This window comes from Raphanus sativus, chromosome 5 (assembly GCF_000801105.2).
Source record: "Raphanus sativus cultivar WK10039 chromosome 5, ASM80110v3, whole genome shotgun sequence".
Lineage (NCBI taxonomy): Eukaryota > Viridiplantae > Streptophyta > Magnoliopsida > Brassicales > Brassicaceae > Raphanus > Raphanus sativus.
This window is the reverse complement of record NC_079515.1, coordinates 9,145,231-9,158,535: the sequence shown is the minus strand read 5'-3', so window position 1 is coordinate 9,158,535 and position 13,305 is coordinate 9,145,231. Positions and strand designations below refer to the sequence as shown.

At 29.4% G+C, this 13,305-nt stretch overlaps 1 long non-coding RNA gene across 1 annotated transcript; it reads left to right on the top strand.

Moving 5' to 3' along the window:
- Nucleotides 1–5,090: 5,090 nt before the first annotated feature.
- On the top strand, nt 5,091–11,547 carry LOC108859424 (uncharacterized). The gene is made up of 4 exons (XR_001950479.2): nt 5,091–5,411; nt 5,523–5,617; nt 5,768–5,892; nt 11,240–11,547. It is a non-coding gene; the product is annotated as an uncharacterized LOC108859424 (long non-coding RNA).
- Nucleotides 11,548–13,305: the final 1,758 nt, after the last annotated feature.

The window sequence follows — 13,305 nt, the reverse complement described above, 5'->3', positions numbered from 1 at the left end:
TTCAGCCACTGCAGAAACAAACTAGCTCTTTGTTTGTTCTGAAACAATATACTATTGTGACAATTCGAAAACATGTCGTTGTAGCGGGGCACCGAAGAAACCACAATTGGCGATATACATACAGTAATTGATAATTCGAACATTCAAGTGGGCTTTTGACAGCCCATCTTATCAACCATACTATTTGACTCACATCCATTCAAAAATATATGATTCTTTTTAACATCTTATTTGTTAGAGATAATGTGCAAACGGACCTCGAGACATCATCACCAATTCAAGCCCATTTGACAACATCATCCAAAAGAAGCTCAAAACGGTAATGTTGCAGACCTGCAGTCGTGGCGTGTACGGTAAAGGAGTATCCGCTCCTTTAGAACAAATTTGATACTCTTTTGGAGTTGACTGAGCTGTATAAAAAATCTTTACAGCTGTCTAGGATAAGACCAGTGAGCTGCGTGTAAATTCAGATTTTTTTTTGGTCAACCTTCAGATTATTCTTTTATTCTTTTAGTTCTTTTTTTTGTAACAGTTCTTTTAGTTCTTATATAAACATGATGTAATTGTTTAAGGAAAGATGAGCAAAGAAAGCAAAGAGTATTTTTGTATTGAGTTATTTGAGTCTATGAATTTTTGTTGACACATTGATTAACTCTTATAGAATCAGTAACAAAAAAGTTCTTGGTCAATCAAAAAAAGATATGCGTACTTAAGATTAGTCAAAAAGGTTTAAATCATCACATAAAAAGAATCAATACAATACAACAAAGAATGTTGAATAAACAGTTAATGCGTGGATCGGACCTAACCATCATACTAAAACAGCTAGAAGATAAAAATGAGACTGAAATTTTAGGGATATCAAAGCCAATACATAAGCAATGCAATCTTAATAATGTAATAAGACATTAAATATACCAATAGACAATGTTTTAACGCTTCACAACAACCACCACCACGGTTTGCGGGAAGGTATTGATGGAGATCTCCTATAAAAGAAGGTTTCGTAACCTTGATGATCAAGCGGATCAGGAGAATAGATTGGAGATGGAAGAGGAGAATGCACCGGTTGGTGGTTAGTGTGAGATTGAAGGATCTTACGGTTGTTATTGGCTTCACCGAGTGCGATAAATAGAGCTACCAAGAGAAAAACTAGTGTGACGGAAAGACCTCTGGACACCATTTTAATGAAAGTTTGTGTTCTATGCACTCAATCGTTGTGTTGAGATCCTATTTAGATTTAAGCTATGTTTATATGCATTGGTAATTCTGTTTATTGGATTACCACTAACTTTTAGTATATCTTTTGGATGTTTTTTCATCAGTATATATTTTGCCGGCTTTGCTTTGTTTTTTTTTTTTGCAATGACTCTTCTAAACAATTGAGGCCACCCTCTAAACTTTTTTTTTGAACACCAGGCCACCCTCTAAACAGTCAGCTTTTCTAAAGTGAAAGTACCAATAGAGAAAATGTCGCCTTTCGTTAAATGTTTTCTTAACGAGTTTACAGAGTGTTTTCACTACTTGTTGATTTGTTTATTTTCGTCGGCTCTCTTTGGAAAATAATAAAAAAGTACGTACTACCAGTAAAGTATATTATATTTTCATAAACGAAAATAACTTGGGGAAGGATTTGTTTTAAACAAAAATTGGTTTACTAGGCAAATGTTATTATTATTATTATTTTTAATAAGTTACTAGGCAAAGCCGTTAAATCAATTTCATTCGGTTTTAAAAACACAAAATTAAAAACTACAGTTTATCATCAAACTATAGTACATCCTTCTAAATAGTAATCTTTCGAAAGTGGTGTTATTAAAATATCTAGAAAATATGATATTTTGGATTCTATAGAAGTAGACTTCAATACAAATTATCGATTTGGGTTGAAGCTTTCTCTTAGAAAAAATAAGACTATATTCTGATTGTTGCCTCTCTCTTTTTGCCAGCTTTCTTTGGGGTTGATAATATTATAACAACTAGAGGAAACATAAATCTTTATAGATGAATTACAAGTTTGGAAATTAGTCAAAAGGGTACCCGTAAACACTAACCCTCAAGAAGCATTTAACCACAGTCTGAGAACCATCACCTTCTACCAAAAGTCTCTTCTAATTTGATCCTCTAACTTCCAAGACAAGGAAAAAAAATCAGAATAATGATAAAATAGTTACTACCTCCAGTGCCATCACTCTAAGGAATATCGTAGTCTGTTTTGACAGCTGGAAACTCCCCGGTCGATCCAACAGTCGAGCTCGTCCCAATACCAATGCCGTGGTTCCCAAGAAAAGCTGCAGTATTGTAGCTCCCACTAGAGCCTCCATTGGTGTTGTTGTCAACAATAGATGTGGAGACAAGGCCATGAACCAGATCCGGATTGCTTTGAAGATACGCATAGAACTCTGTCTGCCTAAAAAACTGTAAGCAATGCAAGTGGTTACAAACTTTGATTGTCCTTCAAAACAAAGATAACTGGTGTGGGGAAATTGGTGAGACGCAAGACTATTCACAAGAAATCTACTTTTTTTTGCCAGCTCACAAGAAATCTAATTAATAGACCATCCTCTCTATTTCCAAATGTTTGTAAGGAAGAAGTATCATAAGTCGCTTTTACTATCGACTATTAAGCAAAAGCATAGATGAGTGTCTCTCAGTTGATCTTACTTGATGCTGAGAATTACTTCAACAACTTATAATTTATTAGTCTTCCTAATTCTATTTCGAATATATTGAATGGGCATTACAAACATTGACGTATTTGCTAACAGTCAAATCATATACACAAACTGCTCATTACATTTTTGTTTAAACTATAGGAGACTAGTTTTGCTAATATCAACTGCTCATTACATTTTCTTGACTATACAGGAGACTAGTTATTAGCAAACTGCTCATTACATTTTCTTAACTATATACCTTTGGAGTAAGATGTTCTTGTTTGCATACTCATTTGTTTTGTGCAACCTAGCGATAGTAACTGACAACCTCTTATCTAAAATATCTAAATTGAATTCCAGAATCTACAAATATACAAAGTGTAACTCTTTTTTTTTCACAAAGTGTAAAAAGTGTAACTCGATTTGTTGATTTTTTTGTATAGTCAAAACAGCTTAGTATAAAAATTAAAACAGAGATTATTTTTGAAAACTGAAAATTAAAACGAAAGTTTAAATTTTAGATTTCTTAATTTCGTTTTAAAACTTACAGTTTTACCATTGCAAAATTAGTTTATGTTACACAATTAACCCATTAAATAAAGAACAATTGATGAATCCCTGGTCTTTTGGTAAAATGATAATTGTACTTTATTTGATCCTTTCACAGAAAATCACAAAATCATTCTCTTTTAGTATGTGTCATAAATTCATAGTACATAATTTCTTGTTAATACTTTTAGCATGTTAGGGCAAAAAACATTTGTATATTTTCAGTAGGGGTGGGCATTTCGGTTTAGTTTCGGGTTCGGTTTGGTTTGGGTAATTTGGGTTTTATAAAACTCAAACCAATGAAAACCAAAGTAGCTTTGGTTTGGGTTCGGTTTGGGTTTAGTTCGGTTCAGTTCAGTTTGGTTTAGATTTAGTTCGGTTTATATTATTATGGTCTAGTTTGGTTCGGTGTAGTTCGGATTGGTTATAAAATATGAAGGCATCAGTTTTATACTTTTATTAAAAATAATCAATTCATAAACGACAAAGTGAGAATATAAAAACTTATGCTACATAATTTTATATATAATAGTATTATTTGAATCATATTTATATTTTTTTTTTAAGATATGGAAGTTATGAAAAAATGAAAAAACGAAACTTTAACTAAAATGTACAATATATATATATATTGGATTATTGGTTTGGTTCGGTTTAAACCCAAACCAAACCAAACCGTTCGGGTTGAGTAAAACATGAACCAATTGGGTTACATAAAGAGCACGGTTTGGTTTGTTTCGATTTAATTTCGGTTTGGTTGGTTCGATTCGATTCGGTTTGGATTTTTTGTCCACCCCTAATTTTCAGAAGCATTTTTAAGTGCATGCGGTCAATATAGATTCTTAACTATATACAAAATCGTTTGACCGAAAAAAAAACTATATACAAATCTAATAGTATATATATGCATAGTTATACACTCCACCAAAATTATTATAATACTGTTATTTAGTTCTACGTGTGCATATCTACGAAGAGGCGAATGAATTTTAGTGCCCGGTGGGGAAAATGGTCTACCGAAGTAGCGGAGGGGTTGCAAACTTTTTTTTTTTTTTTTTTTTTTGGTATCTCTGGTGTCTGGGCAGCCACTTTCCCAAATATCCCCCAAAGGGGTCCAGCGCCCCAGCAGTAAGGATGTTAAATCGCTGTGGCCGGGTTTCGAGCTGGGTGGCGGGCACCTCAGCCGAGGTTCATTACCACCAGGCTACGAAGCCCGGTTAAATTAACAAAGTAAAATTGGGGGGGTTGCAAACTTTTCATGCACATATATCCCTAAACTACATAACTACACATTTATATGATCTTTTTATCCACTAACTTATCATGATCTATAAGTTAGTGGAATAGATAAAAGATCATGATAAGTTAGTGGAACAGAATAAAATAACTATAGGGTAAGCTTTCAGCACTAAATCGTATTGTATTTTGTACAACATAAATCATGTAGCACTGAAACTACAAAAATAATTAAATGAACTAGGTAGAGATCCACACCTTGTGCAGGATGAGATTGTGTTGCAAAAAATAAATTGTATTTTATTTTTTTGTGGATAATAGAATATAAATTGATACTTTACATTAGTTTGTAATACTCAATTTTTTAGTATTATGTAATGTAAACAATAAGAATTTTTTAGTATTATGTAATGTACGATCTTAGATAATAGTTTGTAAATATTAACAATCTGTTGTGGGTATAAAATTTGATTTGATTTACATAGACTATATTTTCGAAAAATTGGACTTAGTTTTTGATCTGGACAGTGACAATATAAAAAAATCATGTGCATTAATCTTTGTTGGTGGGCTGATGGGTCAACGAAATGTTATTGGCCCTATAGTATTGAATACGAAAAACCAAATAAATTACTTGGTCCTACACTATTGGTAAGCAAAACAAAACCAAATTGCTCATCTCTCGACTGACGGAAACCAAAAGGGGATTAGGGTTACATCATAACAATTTAACTTGTTCGAGGATCCCTAATATTTTGAGAAATTCTGTCTTTTTTTTTTACCAGCTGATTCTTCACTATACACCGTGTACTCCACCATTATGTCCTTTTCTCCTTCATGTTGCTTCTTCATCAACATTAACCATCATCTCCCCCCGTCAATAACTCCGTCCTTATCGTCTCACACCATTTAGAGGTTATAGATCGGTGCATCTGTTCGTGCCGATACGTCTTCCTTGGACCATAAAAGGTACCGTATCAGTTGAAATTCAGATATAAGTAACCATAACTTGCAATCTTTGATATTTACTTAATTATTTATTTTTGAAAATAGGTAGATTCAAAAAATTTATTTTATCAGGTGGTGGTGAATTTCCTCTGCTCAGAAATAATGAGTAGGCCAGGTTACCAAGAATTTTATGTATCACCCTAGATGAGTATTCCCTGTCACTGCAGGTAACAATCCATTACTTCGTACAATTATCAACGAAATTAAAATTGAAATTCTTTAATCCTCAAACAAAACTAATGATTACTATAATCTGTCTTGTACATGGTCTAATAAAGCTTTATCTAATCATTTGCGCTTTCTGTTTTTCCTTATAGATATGAGGAAGACTCATCAAGATACCCTGCCTCTCACACCTGATGCATTCTAAAGGGGTAGAAAAGCTCTTAACTGTTCTACATGACTGTTGCGTTCATATCCAAACATAGTTGCCGATTAAGAGGTTAGCTCCACACTTACTAAGTAGATGTATAATTTTTTGGGTATTGATTAAATCAAATCTACTGTTTCTACACAATAAAATTAGACAAAACAATAAAATTTAAAAGATGCTATATAAATTTATGATCTCAATAATATCACAAATTAATAATTATTATATACATAATTAAAATATATGAATGCAATAATATATATATATATATATATAATATATATATAACAAATAGATTACATAAGAAAACTTCAAAAGAAACCTTTTTTGGTTCATCACATTGACATAAGAAACCTAATAGGACGAAATATTAGGACGAAATACTTGAAGAGAAACGTAAAATATGCAAACTCATCATATGTTTCAAAGAACTTAATCTAGCATCTGAAAAACCATCTCAATGCTCTCACCACCACCAGCGGAATATTGTTTCCATAGATGGATAATCACCCTTAACCTTCCACATAGATTTGGAAGGCTTCAAATCTGGAATGAGGTTAAACTCAGGCATTTTAAATCTAAATGTTTTAAGCACGCAGAATTTTTCATGGTGTATGGAAGGAATGACTAAATGATTCACATCAACTCTCGCTTATATAGGTGAATGTGAGCTTTAATGAGGATAAATACGAAAGATTTGGCAATAATTGCTATACTAGAGCATGACCCGCCCTCAGAGGACGGGTATGTTTTCTTTTTATGTAATATTTTTTTTTGTAACAAATTTGTTTTGACATAATATATATATCAACTGTATTAATTTTTTTTTGTTATTAGAAGTTTTTTTTAGGTGTCTAACACGTTTTAATCTATACAAAATGTTTGTATTGTAAAATTTAAATTTTTTATTAGGGACTACATCTATACTAATTAAACTTACAATTAGTTGCAGAAACATAATTTCTATAGTTACTTTTAAAATTAATTTCTACAAAACTCTAAATGAATCGTAATTTTATGTCAAAACAAATTAGTTCCTATCATGTTATTAGACTTTTGACATAAAATTTGTTTTGACATAAAAATTTGGAAAAATTATTTTACGTAATAAAAATTATTTTTTTGATAAGTTATATATTTTAATTTTTTTATGAAATTTATCTTAAATTTACTTATATGACTTATTTTGTTATTTTAAATATGACTAAATTTTAGAAGACTCTAAATAATTCTAACCCGTAATATGATTTTATTTATTTAACCCGAAGTTAAACTTATTTTACACTGATTTTTAGTTTAAATAAAATATTTTATACCTTCAACACTCTCTGTATTAAAAAAATTCATTTGTACGTTTCAAAATATTTTCTATAATTTTATTAAATTTAATTTATGCGATTTAGTTTTTATTTTAAATGAAACTTTTTTTTAATGAGTTGAGATAATTTAGATCCGTATTATGATTTTGTTGATTTAATCATTTGTTATTTTAACTTGATTTTATTTTGAGGTTTCATTTAATAAATACTTTCAAATAATTAATAACATAAAGATTTTTTGGAAAGATATGGTATAAACATTTAGGAAACAAAATTTTCAAAAATGCTAAGAACTGAATAATTCTAACCGTAATATGATTTTATATATTTAAACCAAAGTTAAAATTATTTTACACTGATTTTTTAATTTAAATAAAATATTTTATATCTTCAACACTCTTGTATTGAAAAATTCATTTGTGCATTTCAAACATTTTCTATAATTTTATTAAATTTAGTTTATATGATTTAGTTTTTATTTTAAATGAAACTATTTTTAAGGATTTGAGATAACTCAGACCCGTATTATAATTTTGTTGATTTAATTATTTGTTATTTCAACTTGATTTTATTTTGAGGTTTAATTTAATAAATGCTTTCAAATAATTAATAATGTGAAAGATTTTTCAGAAAGATATGGTGGGTATATTTTTGTTGGAAAAAATATTTTACGTACTAAAATTATGATTTTTGATAAAAAAGAAAGGAAATGAGATGTTTTGTAATTTCCTTTAAGGGCGGGTATATTTTTGTCTGAAAAACTATTTGATATAATAAAAATTATGATTCTTAATAAATTATATATTGTAACTTTTTATGAAATTTATCTTAAATATTTATACGATTTTTTTAAAAAAAAAACATGACTAAATTTTTGAAGACTCTAAATAATTTAACCCGTAATATAATTTTATTTGTTTAACAAATACATCAAACTTTGAGAAATAACAAATTTCATAAAATTCTCTATATCAAATTAAGGTTTATTTCAACTTACAAATTAAATTACAAAAAATGTATAGAAAACTGACTATATATATAATCTACATAATAATACATATATAAATTATATATGCCTCCCACCACCTGCTCCGGTTTCACCTCCGAATCTGCCTTTGGAATTTTCCACAAACACTTTCGCCGGCTACGGAGTCCGGAATGTTCTCCTTCGTTGTTTCTTCACCAAAAGCACCACCAATCTTCTTTAATACACCAACGAAGAACATCATAATCTTCTGCCTTCCTATATCCCAAAAAACAAAAACAAAAACAAAATCATAGTCAAAAACAGAACAAAAACAAAATCATAGTCAAAAACAACACAAAAACAAAAACAAATCATAGTCAAGAACATCATATTATTCTGTTATCTAATGTTTTGTCTTCGACCTGTTTCCAAGTGTTTTTATTAAAATCAGTTGAACTAGACATAAAAATCAATAGAATATGAAGTGGTGGTAGAAGATAAAAATTAAGAACATTTTATTAGAACTCACACAGTACAAAACACATATAAGCAATAATTTTCTTCAAAGTTAAAAAAATGAAAAGGTATGCATATAATTTTAATGTATCAAAATTTTAAAATATGAGAGAGAAATCTACGTTACCGACTTGATGTTTCAGAGAGTATACTCGAGTTTCATTCTTGCTTTGGCTGAACATTGAACTGTTTTCAGTGCTATCCTAAATCCGTAACCTGACCAACAACACCTGCAATGACGATTTAAAATTTTGAGTGATTTAAACTATTGCAAAAATATTATGAAATCGATGTAATAATTAACAATGAGGAACATGATTAACAAAAACTGTAAAAGATCATTAAGACTAAACAAATCGAAATACAACAATAACAACAAAAAAAACTAAACGTATGTATTAAGCACTCATACTCTCATTTAATAAGAGGTGATTTTCATAATAGAATATTTTTGCTTGGGATAGGGAGGTGAAAAAATTTACGGTCACCATTGATGTATATATAGAAGTTAGGCAAGCCGGTTTCAAAGTTCTTAAATGAAAAATATATTCAATAGAATATACCCAATTGAGCATGAGATTTTATTGGTGTGACAAAATCCAATTAAATGACCCGATATATTGTTAGAAACATATAGTTAGTAATATCTCCTATACGCACGATTGTTTTGCATTTAAAGAGGAGTAGTTTAGATATTTAAAAAACGAACAGTATATAGTAAGGAATATATTTTAGGAGGTTCCGAATATTAAGTGTTTTACAAATCGTTTATAGTTGCCAAAATCTGTTGGGATTGCTATTTGGAAATCTTAGTTAAATCACAAAATCTTATTTCTATATACTATTTTCACATTTATTGTATCAAATATTCATGGATTTGTTTTGATCTCACCCCGAAAATTTGTGAATTTAAACAGAATATATAGTTAATAATAAATATAATTAATACATTTATTGTATCAATTCAAGAGAATATACTCTTTTTAGAAATATCTATCAATAGCATTAGAAAAATATAGATTTTTGTTTCTGTTTGTACCAATTCAAGAGAATATACTCAATACCAACTAATATTTCGATTTTGATTTTGAATTTATGTTTCTATAAAACATTCCATCGAAATATAGATGAGTTATTAAAAATATTGAAAGCTCATTCGTTGTGAAATTAGAAAAACAATGTTTTTCTTGGGCCTGCGATTTAGTTGTTACTAAATGAAAAAGCCATGTTTTGTAATTAACTTAAAATTGTTAATGAAAAGCCATGTTTTCTAAATAACTTAAGAATATTTCGTAATTTCATTAAGATTTCAGGGGCAAGTTCCAAAAGTGTCAGCTACTTTAATAGTATAGATACATATATATATATATATATATATATATATATATATATATATATATATTAGCTTGGCAATCACTCTTAGAACTAAAAACCTCAGAAAAGCATACCATATATAGTGTTAGCCATATATACGGCTTCACCATTAAAGCATCATAAAGTATTCGCCTATTTTAGGAACCACCCGTTATGATGTATATATGCTTACCTAAAACGTATGCAATCAAATTAGACTGTATTAGTTATACGTATAGAACCAAGTATTGTGGATATGTTCATTCTTACTTTTATTGTATTGTATACATGGGTATCACTACAATTATTAGTTTCAATTCGGTCTATGCTAACCGGTCTATGCTAACCGTTAACCATTGTAATACTAATCTTGATCTCTTAATTGGCTAACCTTAACCACAACAATCACTGTATTTCAATTGATAAGTAAACCACATTTTCATATTGAATAAAACACTCAGGCGACAAAATCTAGATCGTGAACAAACATATTGTACATTTTGTACAAAATCTTATGGATGTAATAAAAGAACACTTGTGTAATGATTGAGTCTCAAAATGTGACATATTAAGATGTGTTTCTGAGTTCATGTGTATAACGATATGGTGTAATGAAGATGTTTAGTGAATATAGGTGAACCCGTACATGATGACAGCATGTACATTAGGCATTACTTTGAAAAGACCAAAACTCACTGATCATGTACATGTTGCATTACTTGAAATGACTGTGATCGATCTGCAATAGGTTCACCAGTCAAATGAAACGAAGAAAGATGGCTGTAAAATGATGTAATGTTTATTTTTATTTAATCACAATCAAACTGACCGATGCTGATCGATGTACATGTTGCATTACGTGAAATTATTGTCATCAGTGATGTTTAATAAGCTGCTTAAGTCTCAGTTTATTAATTTTGGTGGCTGATCAGTAATCATTGGCAGTGATCAATATATTGTTGTAGTAAAATGATAAACTCAGTTTAGATGTCTATAGGGATATAAAAAAAAAGATGTCTATAGGGATATAATCAGTTTAGTCTCAGTTTCTCTAGGTTGCTGATCAGTGATCATTGGGTGTGATCAATAGGTGTGATCAATTACTCAAAAATTATTTCTCGATGGTTTTCAATCGTCTCAGCAGTTTCTTCTCTGCTTTCACATAATATTTTCTTCGTATGTTCTATGTTTTTCATCAGGTCTTTATTTTAGATAGGGGATCTTTTCATAATCTCATGTGTCTGTGGTGCATAACTTGCAGGTGAAAACGGAGTAGCAAGTGTGTAGAATATGAAGACCTCATGTTCAAATGTGGACGCATCCGTTAAATTGTGTTACAAAGTAACTTTGTTTTAATTTACATGTTAAAGAACTCTTTTTAGTTAATTGGAACAACGATAATGGGTGTAGGTTCAATAAGTGGCATAATGCGTAAATACTCTAGCAATGAAAGGAGAGTTATTTATTTAGGCTGAGGAGCATTGTGAGACTGCCACTTCAGCATAATGGCATGAATGTAAATAAATTATAAATCAAGGTTATTCTATTAAAATGTTTGTCTATTAATAAGGAAGGGATTAAAAATAGAAAGCGATTCCGTGAATAACAAAGTTCTATGGATGTGGATTATGTCCTTCAATTGCAACCTTATTGGTTCACTCTGTCTTTCAATTTTGTGTCTCCCTTTAATCGTGCCAAAGAACAATATTATATATTCGTTTGAGCAATACACTTTTGATTCAAGTTATCTTCTGACAAATCGTTAGCATATTTATAATGGCCGACAAGAGTCATCATAAGCCTAGTATATCTTTTTCCCCACTAAAATTAAATATAATAATTTTAGGAAAAATAGCAAATATAATAAATTTATGATTCATTTTTAGCTTTGTCAACGTGGATGGATGAATCAGAATGTGAACATTGTTTATTGTTTTTCATATATATTATTTTTTAACGACCGTAAATAACAATCTTAAGTTAGAATATAAAGAAGAGTTGACTACCTTGAAAAAACACTTCTCACTTTTCTTTTACATTTAAAGTATTTAGAAAATAAAAGAAAATTATTTTGTGCGTAATGCCTCTTAAATTTCTTCAAAAATAACAAAACTAAACTTTTAACTATTTTTCTGAAATAACTGTAAACAATTCATTTTAATCCCAGACCACTTCAATTTTATATTTTTCTAACAAAATGTTAACATTTTACACTTTTTACTTTGCATTTTTGTCTTTCATTTTTACTTATTGAAAAATAATTGATTAAGACAAAAAAATGTCATAGACCTATATCTACTCTGTCAAAGATTGGTTGCGCACACATCGTAAATCAAAATTCATTAAGATGGAAGAAATGTTAATAGTAGTCAAATTCATTTTGCAAGGTAATTGATATAAGTATTTTTTTTCCTATTTTGTGTTCTTTCTAGTTGTTCTTCTATTTGAATCGAACTAAATAATATCGATTATGTCTAAAAGAAAAAAAGATTTTATGCCTAAAAATGAAAATGAAACAGAAGTGTGTTCGACTAATTTGACATAATCTTTTAAAACAAAATTAGAAAATTTATTAAATATCTGTATGGAAAATGTATAACAAAATTTCTAATAAATTAATTTTAATAGCGTTATAAATAATGTAATGATGGCATGCGAATAAATTTAAAAACTATTTATAAATAAAGTACAACAATATTTCGCGTCATTATATACTAAACTAAGGAAAGTCAAAAAAAAAAAACACTAAGGAAAGTCAAAATACAAAGTGGATAATTATGTTCCATAATTTATAGAAGTAAGAAGAGTACAGTGTGACAGATACACATTGTACCCTAAAGTTGTAGCTCTTTCTCTTTAAACACTATCTTCTTAAATCTCTCTCTCGTTTATGAAACCATTACAAAGGCACACTGTTGTATTTTCTTTTTATTCTGCATCGCACGTGACGTCCCCCACTTCCTTTTCAGTATCTCTAAATTATTTTTGGTAAAAATCTCTAAATTAAATTTCTTGTTAATGATTAGGAATTTATTTCGTCAATAATTAAATAAATTTCTGTAAGTTTTTACGATGAAAAATAAAAACGGTAAGGATTTGGTATGAAATTAACTAATATATAGAGTGATCAACATCTTATTATATATTCTATTTGTTATAAGAGATTTTATTTTAGTAAAACTTATTTTCTTCATTTATTAAAATGAGAAACAGATAGACAATCCGAAATTCTGGTGTAGGTTTAATGCATTTCTATAAGTTCTGGACTCTGGAGGTTAGTTCACTGCATCCCTTTTGAATATGGTACATTTTCTTCGTTTATAATAC